The sequence below is a fragment of the Schistocerca gregaria genome, chromosome 1 (genome assembly GCF_023897955.1).
Source record: "Schistocerca gregaria isolate iqSchGreg1 chromosome 1, iqSchGreg1.2, whole genome shotgun sequence".
Taxonomy (NCBI): Eukaryota; Metazoa; Arthropoda; class Insecta; order Orthoptera; family Acrididae; genus Schistocerca; species Schistocerca gregaria.
Genome location: NC_064920.1, coordinates 1,074,752,475 through 1,074,770,214, shown reverse-complemented (window position 1 = coordinate 1,074,770,214; position 17,740 = coordinate 1,074,752,475).

Genomic DNA, 17,740 nt, shown 5'->3' with positions numbered 1-17,740 from the left:
CAAATATATTCCCGAAATTTAATTACTCTAAATCAATTATTTTTTGGTGTTGCGATTCTCTTCCGTCAGTGTGATTAAGTATACTTTATAAACAGGACAAGCTCTTTGTCCTTAGCACGTTAACTGTAAAGCCTACTAAGATCCTTCACATAGTTCATTTCACTCTTGTCAGATATTTGTCGGAACACGTTTGATGCACACATTGTATGATTCTAGTTGGACTGATCCGAATGGACGTGGAAACAGCCACGTCCATTCGCGTGAGTCCAACTAGAGTCACACAATGTGTACATCAAACGTTTTGCGCCATATGGACACTTTAGCGTCATCTACACCCTATATTGTATAATAACTGACTCGCACTATGCAGTAAAAATGGAAAACACTTTTGTTCCTGGTGTGACTGATGCTTCCATATTGTCACCAGGTAAAAATTTCTTCGGACTGTATAGTGAGACTGTGAACTTCTCGGATGGAACCTGGAAAAATTTTATCCTCGTAATAAATTTGTGCTGCAGATGAATCATTAATGTATATGATGGATGGACCAAATTTATGATTTAGCGCAAGCCATGCAATATTTTATTTACAGGTAGCGTATTCGGCAGCAGAACGTACATTTCTTCCAGCGAATAATTCATGTTATTAATGCATTACACACAGTGCGCCACATATCAAAAACGAGTCTCCAATGCACCTTTAGTAAATATTCATTATATCCGTAAAAATGAATTTGGTATTTTCAGTTCGTTTACACTGCCTTAATTATACGAAAATCACACCTCCAAAATTTGTCGATATCAGTAAAAATGAATGGAGTTTTTCGGATAACTCTATCGTATTCCGGCAGAGTGAAAATTAAATGATACTCTTTCTCCTTGCGACATCTACCAATATGGGTTGTGTAGCATGAACGCACGCTTAAAAACTTTGCACCCACTGTGTGTATCTGGTGGGATGCGGAAACAGTAGCGTATTAAGAACTGCTTCCCAATAGGTCAGCTATTCTGCTGACACTGGCAACATCGCATATGTGTTGCATCCTTCATGCAAGAAAAACACAGAGACGATTGCATCAATTGCAACCCGACGATAACACCTGAAGACCTCTAGCTCCAGAAAATAAGTGTTACAAGAATATCTTTGGTGGGTGAGTTTGTCGATATTGTAACCTCAGACTCCAAGTCTTCCGTGTGCACAGTATCTCTAGTGAACCGCTCCAACAGAAAGGATAGCTTAAGAAGCATGGTGGCGTTAGTCTTAACAACACACACACACACACACACACACACACACACCACCACCACCATCGCAAATGTACACAACGCCGCCACTATCGTTCAAATGACTCTGAGCACTATGGGACTTAACATCTGAGGTCATCAGTCCCCTAGACTTAGAACTACTTAAATCTACGTAACCTAAGGACATCACACGCATCCTTGCCCGAGGCGGGATTCGTACCTGGTACCGTAGCAGGAGCGCGGTTCCGGACTTAAGCGCCTAGAACCGCTAGGCCACAGCGGCCGTCTGAAACCACTATTATTATCACTATCGCCATCACTATCACACCACTATCACCACAACTATCATCAACAATATCATCACAATCAGCTATTTATCCACTGCAGGATAATAACCGTCTCCTAGGCTTTACTATCTATTATTGTCTTTAGCTTTACGCACTTTCATATGATTTCACAATCGCTGAAATAGGTTTTACTCTCGGTTCTATTTACTTCTTGAAATCTCGAAATGAAAGTTATTCGTCTAACAACACTACCTGAGAAAAAAAGTGACCCACCCAGAAGTTGGTCAGATGTCAATGCATATTCGTATATCTACACACCTTCGGCTGGCATGTAAATTATTACACTTGCCATTCTCTGCGACAGATGTAACGGTCACCAAAGCGAATTAGTGTTTTTCGTGTTCAACGTTGGTACCGGGCCTGATACTTGAATACCGTCAGAAGTTGAGTGATCAATGTGAAGGTCATGGAGAAGCCGCGTACTCGTATGAAGTTTGAAAAGGCCTCGTTCTGCCTCTCCATTTGACCAGATGGCATCGGATGTTGGACTGTATGGGAAAACTGAGGGCAGGTGTAATCGTTCCCAAGTTTCAGGTCTACCAAGTGTGACCTCCACAAGGGAGGACTGTCGTATTGTGCAGCAAGGACATCGTAACCTTTTCATATTTGCGCCTGACATCCGAGTTCAAGCGATGGACTCCCATCAACATACTGTGTCGTCCCACACAACCCGGTGGAGACAGTTCCATCCGTTGGTGAGGTTAACACCACAACACAAAGCACGGGAAGCTTGGGCTGCTCATGCCGCATTGTGTTCACTAATGGATCACCATTATGCACTACCCCGTATGACCCTGCTGCAGTTTATGTGATGTCTAGGGGAGAGGTTGAGCGATATTACTCCTGGCGTCATAGTGTGGGCAACAGATGTGTACGACTTCACGTCAATGCTGGTAGTGACTGAGGGAACTATGATGGCATAACCGTGCGTTCCGGTCGTACTACATCCTTGTGTGGTATCTCTCAACGACAGTGTCGTGGTGCTATTTTTCAATAGGACAATGCTCACCCATACAAGAAAGGTGTACCTATGAACCATTTGCGTGATGTTGAAGTTCTGCCACTGGCGTTCTCAGCGCTACAGCATTTGTAAGTTGGTAGCAACAGCTGACCTTCAAAATTCGCCTCAAGCATGGATGGTGCAAAACATTGTGCCTATGTGCCGTTTGTGCTGGCATTTACCGGGTCGGACATGCGTATACAGGCATTGGTAGTATGATAGTGGAATACAGCCGAAGCTTTGTGGATACACTTATGGAATCTAGTTGCAATACGGATAAAATGGTTCAAATGGCTGTAAGCACTATGGGAGTTAACATCGGAGGTCATCAGTCCCCCAAATTTAGAACTACTTAAATCTACCTAACCTAAGGACATCACATGCATCCATGCCCAAGGCAGGGTTCGAACCTGCGGCTTTAGCAGCAGCGTCGTTCCCAACTGACGTGCCTAGAACGACTCGGCCACAACCGCCGGCACCATATGGATAGCATTCGTTCGAAGACAGTGGAAGCTTTCCAAGCTCTGCTGTTGACTGCACCTACGTCCCTTTTATCTCTCTATATAAAAGAAAGGGTCTTGACTGATTAACTGACTCATATCACCCTGACCAAACTGCTAAGGATAGAAACATGAAATTTTAACAGAATGTTGATCTTATAGTGTAGGCATCGCGTGAGAAGGTAGTTTTTGACATTCCACACGCAAGAGAGTGAAATAGGGGGTGAGAGGTTTTATGAAAATGTGGCGCTATGAAGGCAATTTTGAAGGTAGAACTACGAAAAATCGTATTTCGTTTCTCGGTCAGAAATAAAAATTTTCATATTTCACCTTCTTTGGTCATTCAAAACCTAAATGGGTGAAACTGTGGGTAACATTTTTGTCTGAAAATAATTATTAAAGAAATACTAAAGCATTTTTAAAGCTACATATATGAAAATTGGTATTTGACTTCTCGGTTATAAATTTAAAAGAAATACATGTTTCAATCCTTTTGGAAATTCAGTTCTTATGGGGAGGAAAGGTTTTATGAAAATAATTATGAAAGCACTTTTAAAGCTAATTCAATGAAAATTTGTATTACACCTTTCGGTTAGAACAAAAAAATGTTCGTTTCGGTGTTTTCAGATTAACGATCCCTAAGGTGGTGACAAATGGGATGAAAGTTTTTGTCTGAATATTTCATTATAGAACCATTTTTCGAAATTATGAGAACTATGAAACCTATGAAAATTTGCATCTGTCTTCTCAGTTGCAAATAAAAAATAGAGGTTTCAATGTTTTTGGAAATTCATCTTCTAAGGGAGTCAAATAAGGAACGAATATTTATGTAAAAGTGTTTCATCACATTAAAAAAAATTTAAAGTTAAATCTATGACAACTGATATTCGACTTCTCGGTCAAAAATAAAGATATATGTGTTAGGGGATGAAAGGTTCTTGAGAAATATCACAAAAACTCAAAACGCACGGTTAACAGAAACTTCGGACATCGGCTGCCAGAATTTCTTTTTGGTCAGAAGTATATTCGTAAAAGAGCTATGGTCTTAATCGGAGTAAAAAGTTTAGAAGGTGTTGCAATTTGTGAACTAAATAAAAAAGGAAGCTTATTAGCAGTCACCACAACAAATCGGCTTTTAGAGATCTATATAGAAAGCAGCTGTTCAGTATATTAATTTTTCAGTTGGCCTCAAATATGTTTATAGAATTATTTTTGTTACGATTATTGCGCAAACGTTAGAGAATCAGCGGGTGGTAGGATAGCCACAGATAAGGCGGGCGAGATGGGGAAATCAGTCAACAACATGTATTACCTTCGACTTGTAATGCAATCTTCTGAGTGAGCCGAGGTGACCAGTCCTCCATCACATACTCCGTCCTTTTAAACGCGAGGTGTAAATATAATACTGCCATTAATCTGTATATTTTAAAAATTTTTTGTTCCATAATAATTTTGAAAAATTAAGCAAATACTATAACGAGAGTAAGTTTTTGTTAAGTGTAGTTTATCTGTTTAAAACAACCTCTTTGACGTAGATGAAATAAATGTATTAAAACATATTTTCCAAATAATTATGTAATATTTCAAATACAACAGTAATTAATTGTGTCTATTTTGTATGTATACGGTGTCATACAATTGTAGATGGTTCATACTTAGGGTTTTGTAGGAAGAAGTGTAAATTGAAAAGGTGTAGGGGTCACAGGTAGAACAGAACTCCGTTCCGTGGTGGAATGGAAAAGGTGGTGGGGCACGCGAGTGAGATTTGGCGCGCAAGTAGCATAGAGTCGGTAGCTGACCTGTAAGTGGTGAACACGCATTACGTTGGTCAAGCACTAGAGGCCCCGAATTTATCCGCAAGACTGGGTTTTTGGCCTCGGACGAGTTCTACATGATTGGTGCAGTACGGCAATAAATTAATAGCTCAGAAATTTGCGATTTCATCGTCGCCACCAAGAGGAAGACAGAGCTATGTACCTGCGCAATGTTACTACGCAGCACCGCCTCACGCCACCTTCGACCTCAGTAACAGACGAAGTACTTTATTTATAAGTGTATCACAGTATGAACCACTCATCTTCCATCAGTGGAATGGAAGTGTTAAGTGTACCTTTGTGTTTAACCGTGATTTTCCTACGTCTTTTACCTCAGTAGGGTCCTTACCTAAATGAATTTATTCCGTGTATCCTGATGTTTATTGAAGCTTGAATAATGGTAAATTACTGGGAAGAGTACTGTGTTGGTAGTAAATTCTGAATATCATTATTAAATATTAAATTTTGCACGTATCAGTTTAAGGGCCACCGCTTTGCGTGACCATGATCATAAGTTTTCAAGAGTATTTCTGAAAGTAAAGTAACATAATTGTTTAACTCCAACAATCTTAACAGTAATTGTTCGTTTTGTTTCTCCATGTCAAAGAAATCCAAAAAAATAGTGGTGTTATTAAAACGTTAACAAATAACAGTCCGAAAGAAATGAAATTTAGTCGTGTTAAATAATAGTTTTGGTCATATGAATGATAGCTATAAGTTTAATATTTTTTGTATCCTTGTTGAAACATATGTGTGTCTTCTTTAATTAATTACTGAAGTATAGTGGTAAATCCCATAAGTAACAGAAAGTGGGATTAATAGTACTTACTGACAAGTGACCGTAGTAAGTGAAAGTAGTTATTTATTCAGTGTCGAAAATTGACTTCATCTTTTTGTGTAGACACTGTGCCCGATTTGGGTTGGTGGCCGTTTTATTAAGCGAAACAGTTTATTGTTATAATAGGCTTTGTCTGATAAAAGCTTTCCAAAAGTAATTATTCTCACTGCTTTTCCCCCAAACTGTATGATTCGGAGAAAAATAGTTCGATACTTTACCATTGGGTTGAACACGGTTACAATCTCTCTCCGAGAGTCGATGGTTTGGAGTGTTAGTGCTGCGTGATTTTGTGGTGGTGTTCCTGCCGCTACTTACTGCACAGTTGTGACATTCCGAATCGCGGATGTTCCGTCTTTACAGTGGTAGAACTTAATCGTTCTGGTGTCGTATTGACGAGAATGCGAAAGTACCGTTGCACACTGCACTGTAATTTGAGTAGATACATTTCCACTGAAAATACCGCGTTACGGCCACCCCTAACTATCCGCCACAACTGATGATCATTGCCATCAGGATGAAGTAGGGTGAAATGACGTATCTGTATCTGCTCGACTCGACGCCTCCCAATTGCGTTAGAGTCGCCATTTCTGCTAGAGGTAACAGCTAACGTTCGTATCAAGTGCAGTCCTAAATCAGTTACAGATTAAATCACGCTGCTTTCCTAACATACTGTATACGCACAACAAGCAAAATTTCGATATTTTGCACTTTTTCTGCAGTTGCAACACGCGACAAAAAACTGTTATTGCCGCCAAATACGCTGCTAACCACCAACCTAATAAATGGGTGTACCTTTCTCTCTGTATTTGTTGTTGTTTGTTTTCCCAGACACTGGAAGGCTCACGTAAAACGGTTGTCACCTGGGTACGAGCGTGCGTCTTATCTCGTGCGAAAACATTTTGTGCCACCGTCCTGAGCCCGCGTAGCGTGTTCCGGAAGACACCGGCTGCCAATACGTCTTCCCGGAGAGGCGACGTCGCTCTCTGATATAGAAGGGGTGTGGGTGTGGGGGAGGCTGGGCGCAGGGTGCGGAAGGAAGGAACCAATGGCGGAAGACGACGCGCTGTCGCCGCCTTCGACGTGAGCCTCTTCACCCGCTCTCGGCCGTCTGCAGCGAAGGCAGCATCCCTGCGCCGGACGTGTGGGGGCCTTCCCCTGCGAGAGCTGCAATGGCTTTCACATCGGCCAAGCCGGCCTGAGGGATCAGCTCTTTCGACACGTCCAAAATGTCACTGAAATACGCTGACGAAAGTGGAAACTGTTCACCGTGAACAGCTCGACCCGAACACTGCCAAGTTGATGCAGCAGTATTTCTAAAGGCCTGCCGGCCGGTGTGGCCGTGCTGTCCTAGGCGCTTCAGTCTGGAACCGCGTGACCGCTACGGTCGCAGGTTCGAATCCTGCCTCGGGCATGGATGTGTGTGATGTCATTAGTTAGGTTTAAGTAGTTCTGAGGGACTGATGACCTCAGAAGTTAAGTCCCCTAGTGCTCAGAGCTATTTGAACCATTTTTTTCTAAAGGCCTATGGGGTAATTTGATTAAAATCTTATCCTGATGCGAGCTTCTTTTCAGTAGAGAAAAAAGTAAATCCTACAGCTCAAGAACGTTGCGACAACATCAAGGGGATCGGACTTCTAAGGCTACTGTAACTTTTCACCTGAAGATAGCAATACAACAATCCCATACGAAGTGTATGTGTAGTTTATCGCCGTATTTTAGACTTTGAGAAAGATCGACAATATTGCCGGATACATTACATATCTGTTGCCATTTGAGGGTACGTCCAGCATTGTCTAGGGCGATCGTTTCATCGGTACAGATGTTATGGTGACACGAAGGGTAATGTTGCGTGCGGGTACAAAATTGTTGAACATGGTACTCTCACAGGTCAACTTCGTTGAACTAACATCTACATCTACATCTACATGGATACTCTACAAATCACATTTAAGTGCCTGGTAGAGGGTTCATCGAACCACCTACACAATTCTCTATTATTCCAATCTCGTATAGCGCGCGGGAAGAATGAACACCTATATCTTTCTGTACAAGCTCTAACTTCCCTTATTTTATCTGGGTATCGTTCCTTCCTATGTATTTTCGCATTCGGAGGAGAAAGTTGGTGATTGGAATTTCCTGAGAAGATTCCGTCGCAGCGAAAAACGCCTTTCTTTTAATGATGTCCATCCCAAATCCTGTATCATTTCTGTGACACTCTCTCCCATATTTCGGGCTAATACAAAACGTGCTGCCTTTCTTCGAACTTTTTCGATGTACTCAGTCAGTAATATCTGGTAAGGATCTCACAGCGCGCAACAGTATTCTAAAAGAGGACGAGCAGAACGCAGCATGTCATTCTCAATGGAGAAAAGTCTTCCGAAGTCAGAGTGATTTCAGGTGTGCCGCAGGGGAGTGCCGTAGGACCGTTGCTATTCACAGTATACATACAGGGTGTTAAAAAAATGACCGGTATATTTGAAACGGCAATACAAACTAAACGAGCAGCGACAGAAATACACCGTTTGTTGCAATATGCTTGGGACAACAGTTCATTTTCAGGCAGACAAACTTTCGAAATTACAGTAGTTACAATTGTCAACAACAGATGGCGCTGCGGTCTGGGAAACTCTATAGTACGATATTTTCCACATATCCACCATGCGTAGCAATAATATGGCGTAGTCTCTGAATGAAATTACCCGGAACCTTTGACAACGTGTCTGGCGGAATGGCTTCACATGAAGATGAGATGTACTGCTTCAGCTGTTCAATTGTTTCTGGATTCTGGCGGTACACCTGGTCTTTCAAGTGTCCCCACAGAAAGAAGTCACAGGGGTTCATGTCTGGCGAATAGGGAGGCCAATCCATGCCGCCTCCTGTATGTTTCGGATAGCCCAAAGCAATCACACGATCGTCGAAATATTCATTCAGGAAATTAAAGACGTCGGCCGTGCGATGTGGCCGGGCACGATCTTGCATAAACCATGAGGTGTTCGCAGTGTCGTCTAAGGCAGTTTGTACCGCCACAAATTCACGAAGAATGTCCAGATAGCGTGATGCAGTAATCGTTTCGGATCTGAAAAAAGGGCCAATGATTCCTTTGGAAGAAATGGCGGCCCAGACCAGTACTTTTTGAGGATGCAGGGACGATGGGACTGCAACATGGGGATTTTCGGTTCCCCATATGCGCCAGTTCCGTTTATTGACGAAGCCGTCCAGGTAAAAATAAGCTTCGTCAGTAAACCAAATGCTGCCCACATGCATATCGCCGTCATCAATCCTGTGCACTATATCGTTAACGAATGTCTCTCGTGCAGCAATGGTAGCGGCGCTGAGGGGTTGCCGCGTTTGTATTTTGTATGGATAGAGGTGTAAACTCTGGCGCATGGCACGTGGCACGTGGACGTTGGCGTCATTTGGACCGCAGCTGCAACACAGCGTACGGAAACCCGAGGCCGCTGTTTGATCACCTGCTGCACTAGCTGCGCGTTGCCCTCTGTGGTTGCCGTACGCGGTCGCCCTACCTTTGCAGCACGTTCATCCGTCACGTTCCCAGTCCGTTGAAATTTTTCAAACAGATCCTGTATTGTATCGCTTTTCGGTCCTTTGGTTACATTAAACCTCCGTTGAAAACTTCGTCTTGTTGCAACAACACTGTGTTCTAGGCGGTGGAATTCCAACACCAGAAAAATCCTCTGTTCTAAGGAATAAACCATGTTGTCCACAGCACACTTGCACGTTGGAACAGCACACGTTTACAGCAGAAAGACGACGTACAGAATGGCGCACCCACAGACTGCGTTGTCTTCTATATCTTTCACATCACTTGCAGCGCCATCTGTTGTTGAAAATTGTAACTACTGTAATTTCGAAAGTTTGTCCGCCTGAAAATGTACTGTTGTCCCAAGCATATTGCAACAAACGGTGTATTTCTATCGCTGCTCGTTTAGTTTTTATTGCCGTTTCAAATATACCGGTCATTTTTGAAACACCCTGTAAATGACCTTGTGGTTGGCATCGGAAGTTCACTGAGGCTTTTTGCGGATGATGCTGTGGTATATCGAGAGGTTGTAACAATGGAAAATTGTACTGAAATGCAGGAGGATCTGCAGCGAATTGACGAATGGTGAAGGGAATGGCAATTGATTCTCTATGTAGACAAGTGTAATGTCCTGCGAATACATAGAAAGAAAGATCTCTTGTCATTTAGCTACAATATAGCAGGTCAGCAACTGGAAGCAGTTAATTGCATAAATCATCTGGGAGTACGCATTAGGAGTGATTTAAAATGGAATGATCATATAAAGATGATAGTCGGTAAAGCAGATGCCAGACTGAGATTCATTGGAAGAATCCTAAGGAAATGCAATCAGAAAACAAAGGAAGTAGGTTACAGTACGCTTGTTCGCCACTGCTTGAATACTGCTCAGCAGTGTGGGATCCGTATCAGATAGGGTTGATAGAAGAGATAGAGAAGATCCTACGGAGAGCTGCGTTTCGTTACAGGATCATTTAGTAATTGCGAAGGCGGTACGGAGAACATAGATAAACTCCAGTGGAAATTTCTGCAGGAGAGACGCTCAGTAGCTCGTTACGGGGTTTGTTGAAGTTTCGAGAACATACCTTCACCGAGGGGCCAAGCAGTATATTGCTCCCTCCTACGTATATCTCGCGAAGAGACCATGAGGATAAAATCAGAGAGATTACACCCCACACAGAGGCATACCGACAGTCCTTCTTTCCACGAACAATACAAGACTGGTATAGAAGGGAGAAGCGATAGAGGTACTCAAGGTACCCTCCACCACACACCGTCAGGTGACTTGCGGCGTATGGATGTGGATGTAGATGTGTATGTAGATGTAGATGTAGAGAGGACCGACAAGTGTAGTGTAGGTAGTCTTCTTAGTAGGTCAGTTACATTTTCTAAGTGTCCTGCTAATAAAATGCAGTCTTTGGTTAGCCTTCCCCACAACATTTTCTGTGTGTTCCTTCCAATTTAAATTGTCCGTAATTGTAATACCTAGGTATTTATTTGAATTTATGGCTTTTAGATTAGACTTATTTACCGTGTAACCGAAGTTTAAAAAGTCATTCCTACAACTTAAGAACTTTGTGACAACATCAAGGGTATCGGACTTCTAAGGCTACTGTAACTTTTCACCTGAAGGTAGCAATACAGCTATCCCGTACGATGTGTATGTGTAGCTTATCGCCTTATTTTAGACTTTGCGAAAGATCGACAATATTGCTGGATACATTACGTATCTATTGACATTTGAGGGTGCGTCCAGCATTGCCTACAGCGATCGTTTCATCAGTCCAGATGTAATGGTGGCAAGAAGGGTAATGTCGCGTGCCGGTACAAAATTGTTGAACACGGTACACTCACAGGCAACGCTATTCTGACAGTGTACTCCTTCCACAAGTGTGTCGTTTCAGGCGTGCATTCAGCCTGACTCCAATTTTATGGATGACAGTGCACGGCCGCTTCGAACTCCGCAGGTGGAAGTGGTCTTGGAGGGATTTTCGGAGAAGGGAGTGGCCTACCTGTTCCCTCTGACTTAAATCGCATCAAGGACGTGTGGAATGCGTTCGGGAGACATGGCCTCATTTTTAGCTGGGCGCAAGACCGTTAATACGTTATTCGTTATTTAACGAAGTTAACATTTCGAGGACTGAAATACTCTGTTTCAAATTCTCAAGCTGGCAGGGGTCAAAGACAGGGAGCGAGAGGCTATTTACAATTTGTACAGAAACCAGATGGCAGTTATAAGAGTCGAGTGACGTGGAAGGGAAGCAGTGGTTGGGAAGGGAGTGAGACAGGGTTGTAGCCTCTCTCCGATGTTATTCAATCTGTATATTGAGCAAGCAGTAAAGGAAACAAAAGAAAAGTTCGAAGCAGGCATTTAAATCCATGGAGAAGAAATAAAGACTTTGAGGTTCGCCGATGACATTGTAATTCTGTCAGAGACAGCAAAGGACTTGGAAGAGCAGTTGAACGGAGTGGACAGTGTCTTGAAAGGAGGGTATAAGATGAACATCAACAAAAGCAAAACGAGGATAATGGAATGTAGTCAAATTAAATCGCGTGATGGTGCCGTAGTTAGATTAGGAGATGAGACACTTAAAGTAGTAGGTGAGTTTTGCTATTTGGGGAGCAAAATATCTGATGATGGCCGAAGTAGAGACGATCTAAAATGTAGACTGGCAATGGCAACGAAAGCGTTTCTGAAGAAGAGAAATTTGTTAACACCGAGTTTGATTTAAGTGTCACGAATCGTCTCAAAGTATGTATGGAAGTGAAACATGGACAATAAATAGTTTAGACAAGAAGAGGATAGAAGCTTTCGACATGTGGTGCTACAGAAGAATGCTGAAGATTAGATGGGTAGATCACATAACTAATGAGGCGGTACTGAATAGAATTGGGGAGAAGAGGAGTTTGTGGCCCAACGTGACTAGAAGAAGGGATCGGTTGGTAGGGCATATTCTGAGGTATCAAGGGATCACCAATTTAGTATTGGAGGGCAGCGTGGAGGTTAAAAATTGTAGATGGAGACCAAGAGATGAATGCCTTAAGCAGATTCATAAGGATGTAGGCTGCAGTAGGTACTGGAGATGAAGAAGCTTGCACAGGATAGAGTAGCATGGAGAGCTGCATCAAACCAGTCTCAGGACTGAAGACCACAACAAAAACAACATTTAGAGTAACGTATTAGCTTTTAAAATAACTTTACAAAACCACAAAACCTTAACGGCCTTTATAATTTCCGTTAACTTTCTTATAGTAGGTTAATTGTGAATTAGGTACCTACTACTGGTGACAAAAGTTACCCCGCGACACCTACGGAAATTATGTTCTCACAAGTTCGGGTCGTGTAAGTGGGTGCAACCGAGAATAAGTGGCTGTTGTCTGTTTATTGTAATTTGTTTACTGAGTTTGCGTTAAGTACTATTTTTTGTTTGTGGGTTGACTGTGGAAACCAGATCGTGACTGGAAATGTATGACAACTGAATAGAAGTAGTAAGAAAACGGATGCAAAAAAATTGTAGAATATGCTTTAAGCACGAACCCGCCGAAAGCTCAGTGACATTTTAAGCGGCGGTGGTGGGAGCAGCAGCAACCGAGAATTAGACGAAGTTCTTTTAGGCCTGTCGCTCAATCTAAACAGAAGTCTAGTAGAAACACATCTGTAAAAACTAAACCCCTAAGTCTAGTAAAAATGTGTCTGAACATTAATTCGAAAGACTCACTCAACGATGGGGTATTTTTTGAGGAACAGGTTTTAGTAAATAATTTATTAAATATAATTCCCCAATACCGTAGAGTGTTGCAGTCGAACGGCTTTTTTCTGTAGGCAGAGACACTTTGACTCCTAAGTGAGCCTCGCTTTTCGGATGAAAACATTAACGTGTTGGTGTTTATGAAGGGAAAATGCACCTTAGGTGATATACTATCTGATTCTCTAGTATTTTATTCTCTCTTGATTTAACAATGATAACTAAATGTCCGGGTTCCCGGGTTCGATTCCCGGCAGGGTCAGGGATTTTCTCTGCCTCGTGATGGCTGGGTGTTGTGTGATGTCCTTAGGTTAGTTAGGTTTAAGTGGTTCTAAGTTCTAGGGGACTGATGACCATAGATATTAAGTCCCATAGTGCTCAGAGCCATTTTTTGATAACTAAATATTTATGAAACTAAATAATCATATGATTAAACTGTTTTTTATTTATCTTCAATGTCTTACCCAAACTTCACAAACCAAAACATTTTTATTTAAGCAACGGTAATACATTTGTACTCTTAAGGAGGACGGAGGAGCGGGCGCAGGTTCAGGGCACTCTCTTGTCCTAGGGGTGGGAAACTGCACCTAAAGGAGGAAGAACCAACGGCACGAGGATGCAGAAATCAGTCGAATCCATTGCATTAAAAACACTAGCGAGTATCCAGGGGGCATGTGGCCAGTAATTGAAAAAGTGTCATGACGATCTCTCCATTGGCAAATGATTCCGGAATAATCCCCCATTCGGATCTCTGGGGTGGGACTGTCAAGGGGGAGGTACCCATGAGAGAAAGATCGAGTAATCAACGAAAGGATAACATTTTAACAAGTCGGAGAGCGAAATGGCAGAGGCTTGAACGTGGCAGGAAAACTAGAAAATCTGAAAAGGGAAATAGAAAGGCTCAATCTATGTATAATAGGTGTCAGTGAAGTGAAATGGAAAGAAGACAAGAATTTCTGGTCAGATGAGTATAGGGTAATATCAACAGCAGCAAAAATGATATAGCGGGAGTAGTATTCCTTATGAATAGGAAGGTAGGGCGCAGAGTGTCTTACTGTGAAGTGTTCAGTGACAGCGTCGTTCTTAACAGAATCTACAGCTAACCAACACGACAACGATAGTTCAGGTGTAGACGACGACGTCGCAAGCTGAAGATGAAGAGATAGAGAAAGTGTATGAGGATATTGAAAGGGTTATGCAGTGTGTAAAGGGGGACGAAAAACTAATGGTCATGGGGGATTGGAATGCAGTTGCATGGCAAGGAGTAGAAGTAAAAGTTACATAAGAATGTGGGCTTGGAGCAAGGAATGAGGCAGGAGAAAGACTAATTGAGTTTTGTAATAAATTTCAGCTGCTAATAGCGGATACTCTATTCAAGAATCACAAGAGGAGTAGGTATACTTGGAAAAGGCGGGGTGATACGAGAAGATTTCAGTTAGATTACATCATGTTCAGACAGAGATTCCGAAATCAGATACTGGATTGTAAGGCATATCGAGGAGCAGGTAGAGACTCAGATCACAATATAGTAGTGATGAAGAATAGGCTGAAGTTTAAGACATTAGTCAGGAAGAATCAGTACCCAAAGAAGTGGGATACGGAAATACTAAGGAACGACGAGATGTTCTCGAAGTTTTCTGAGGTTATGGATACACAAATGAGGAATAGCTCAGTAGGCAGTACAGTTGAAGAGGAATGGACATCTCCAAAAAGGGCAATCACAGAATTTGGGAAGGAAAACGCAAGTACAACGAAGGTAACTGCGAAGAAACCATGGTTAACAGAAGAACTACTTCAGTTGATCGATGAAAGGAATAAGTACAAAAATTTTGCGGGTAACTCAGGAATACAGAAATACAGGTCGCTGAAGATTGAAATAAATAGAAAGTTTAGGGAAGCTAAGACGAAATGGCTGCATGAAAAAGTGAAGAAATCTAAAAAGAAATGATTGTCGGAAAGACTGACTCAGCATAAAGGAAAGTCGAAACAACCTTACATTAAGAATGCAAGTGGAATTCCACTGTTAAATGGAGAGGAGAAAGCAGATAGGTGGAAAAAATACAATGAAAGCCTCAATGCGGGGGAAGATTTGTCTACTGTGATGGAAGGAGAAACAGGAGTCGATTTAGAAGAGATGGGGGATCTAGTGTTATCAGAATTTAAGAGAACTTTGGATGACTTAATATGAAATAAGGCTAAATGGATGGGTAACATTCCGTCAGAATTTCTGAAATCATTAGGAAAGTGGCAACAAAACGATTATTCACGTTGGTGTTCAGGATAAATGACTTTACGAGAAATATCATCGACACAATTCCGAAGACAGCAAGGGCTGACAAGTGCGAGAATTATCTGACAATCAGCTTAACAGCTCATGCATGCAATTTGCTGTCAACAATAATATACAGAAGAATGGAAGGGAAAATTGAGAATGTTCTAAATGACGGCCAGTTTGGCTTCAGAAAAGTTAACGGCATGAGAGAGGCAATTCTGACGTTGCGGTTGCTAATAGAGCACAAGACCAAAGAAAAGTCAAGGCACGTTCATAGGATTTGTCGACCTGGAAAAAGTGTTCGACAATGTGAAATGGTACAAAAGATTCCAAATTTCGAGAAAAATAGGGGTAAGCTGTAGGGAGAGACGGAAAATATACAATATGTACAAGAGCCAAGAGGGAATAATAAGAGTGGACGACCAAGAACGAAGTTTTCGTATTAAAAAGAGAGTAAGACAAGGATGTAGCCTCCCGTTCCTACTGTTCATCCTGTACATCGAGGTAGCAATGACGGAAATAAAGGAAGGGTTCAGGAGTGGAATTAAAATTCAACGTGACAGGATATCACACCTATCTGTGTCGATATTTCTATGGCAATTTGTAGTATTGCTTATGTACAATATTGTATCTCTCATGGAACCTCTTTGATTTTGTGTACAAAACTCAGTTACGTGAACTTTTGAACGATGTCCTTTAAATTATACTTGTGAATTTAAATAACTACTGAAATAATTGTTATATAATGTACTGTAAGTGGCTTTGACCGTAGTTACGGACCGTAGTGTTGAATGTAAAAGATATGGGGAAGCACCGCAGCTACCGACGTAGCCTGACGGAGTGGAAAAGGTGTGGTTGGTGCGCAAGTGGCATTTCGTCCTTTGTGACGGGTAAGGAGTCTGAGCTCAGCAGTGCTGTGGTTAACACCTCGCTAGCCGTAGCGGATCATTGTGGCTCATGTTCCTGGAGTTTTGAGGCCAGAAGAGCTTAAGAGCAGTATTTGTGGACCTCGGATTCTGCATTTAGTGATACCATTATCATGGCATGGCTTCTCGTCCTATAAATATAATTTCGACGCCAAGAAGATACGTAACAGGGTGAGGCCAACAGTATTATTTCTATGATTGCATCACCGCCAAGTTAGTAGCCGTGCAAATTACGCCACCAGTACCACCAGCTTTCCACTAATTTGTTTGTATTTGGCACTCTGTAAATGGACCAGGTAGTTGTGAAATTTGGTTGATTTTGTAATAATAAGTGTGGTGTTAATAAAATCTCTATCTTATACCCGTGATTATCCCAAATCACAAACCTGGACAGGAATCCTATCCTAGTGAACTTAATTCCGAGTGTCTTGATGTATCATGGGAAAGTAGTTGCGCTTGAATTTATTGTTGTGTTATCACTAGAATAGCCAATTATACTTTTTCAGTACGTCAAACGACTGTTTATGAAAGCACATTTGCTATTTAAAAAGGTATATTTTGTTGTGCTTCACTTTATTAATAATTAATGATAAGAATACTTATCATTTGTCAAACAAACTGGTGTAATTTTGTTAATGAGCATGGCTCTTCAAATCATGAAAGTTTAAGGGTCCTCATGTACTAGAATAGTTAGTTAATGAAACAATGCAAAGGCTCCTTCACAGGATGTGTAATAAGAACTGCATTCTTTTTAGTTGCGTCAAACGGAGTTTAAGAAAGAACTGTTTACTGCGTTGTCTATTCTAATGTAAGTTGGTTAATGCACAGGCGTAGAGACCCTGTACTAAGCAATGAAGTCATAGATTATGATCTTTAGCAGACCCTCTGATTTAAATTCAGAATCATTTCAAGCTTTACTTTGCTCAATATTGCTAGTTTCATGAGTGTCGGTAATTGGTTTCATAAACTGTTACACTAGTTCATTTAAGGTACGTGTTGTTGAGAGGCATCTGATACTGTTTATTATTTCATTGGCCATTGGTTTGTTAGTAGCATATTTATCTGGAAGGTTGGGTTACTGTGTTGTAACATGAACAGTTATCAGGAAAGAGTTTTGTGTGTGTGTCAAGGAAATGTACGTTAGCCTTAGCAGTGTCTTCTGCTCTATCATTTTGCTTCACAGAAGAATGGCTAATTAGGCTGGCGACCGGTTTCAATACGTAATATCACTACTTTATTTTGTGCTGGAACAACGTCTGTTCCTGACCCACTTGTTCAGTGTTATTTATACGCTGCTGGAGTGTTTCGGAAACGACCCCAGCCTGATTGTTCTGTTTCCATTAGATTATCTCACGGTCACAACTTTCAAAAATTCCTCCTTGCTGTTTTAAGGTGGTCGGTAGCACCGTTACAAGCTGGCGACACTGCCATCCTGAGTGAAAGTGAAGAAGAATTACATGATCTGCTGAATGGAATGAATAATCTAATGAGTATAGATTACAAGTTGAGAAGAAA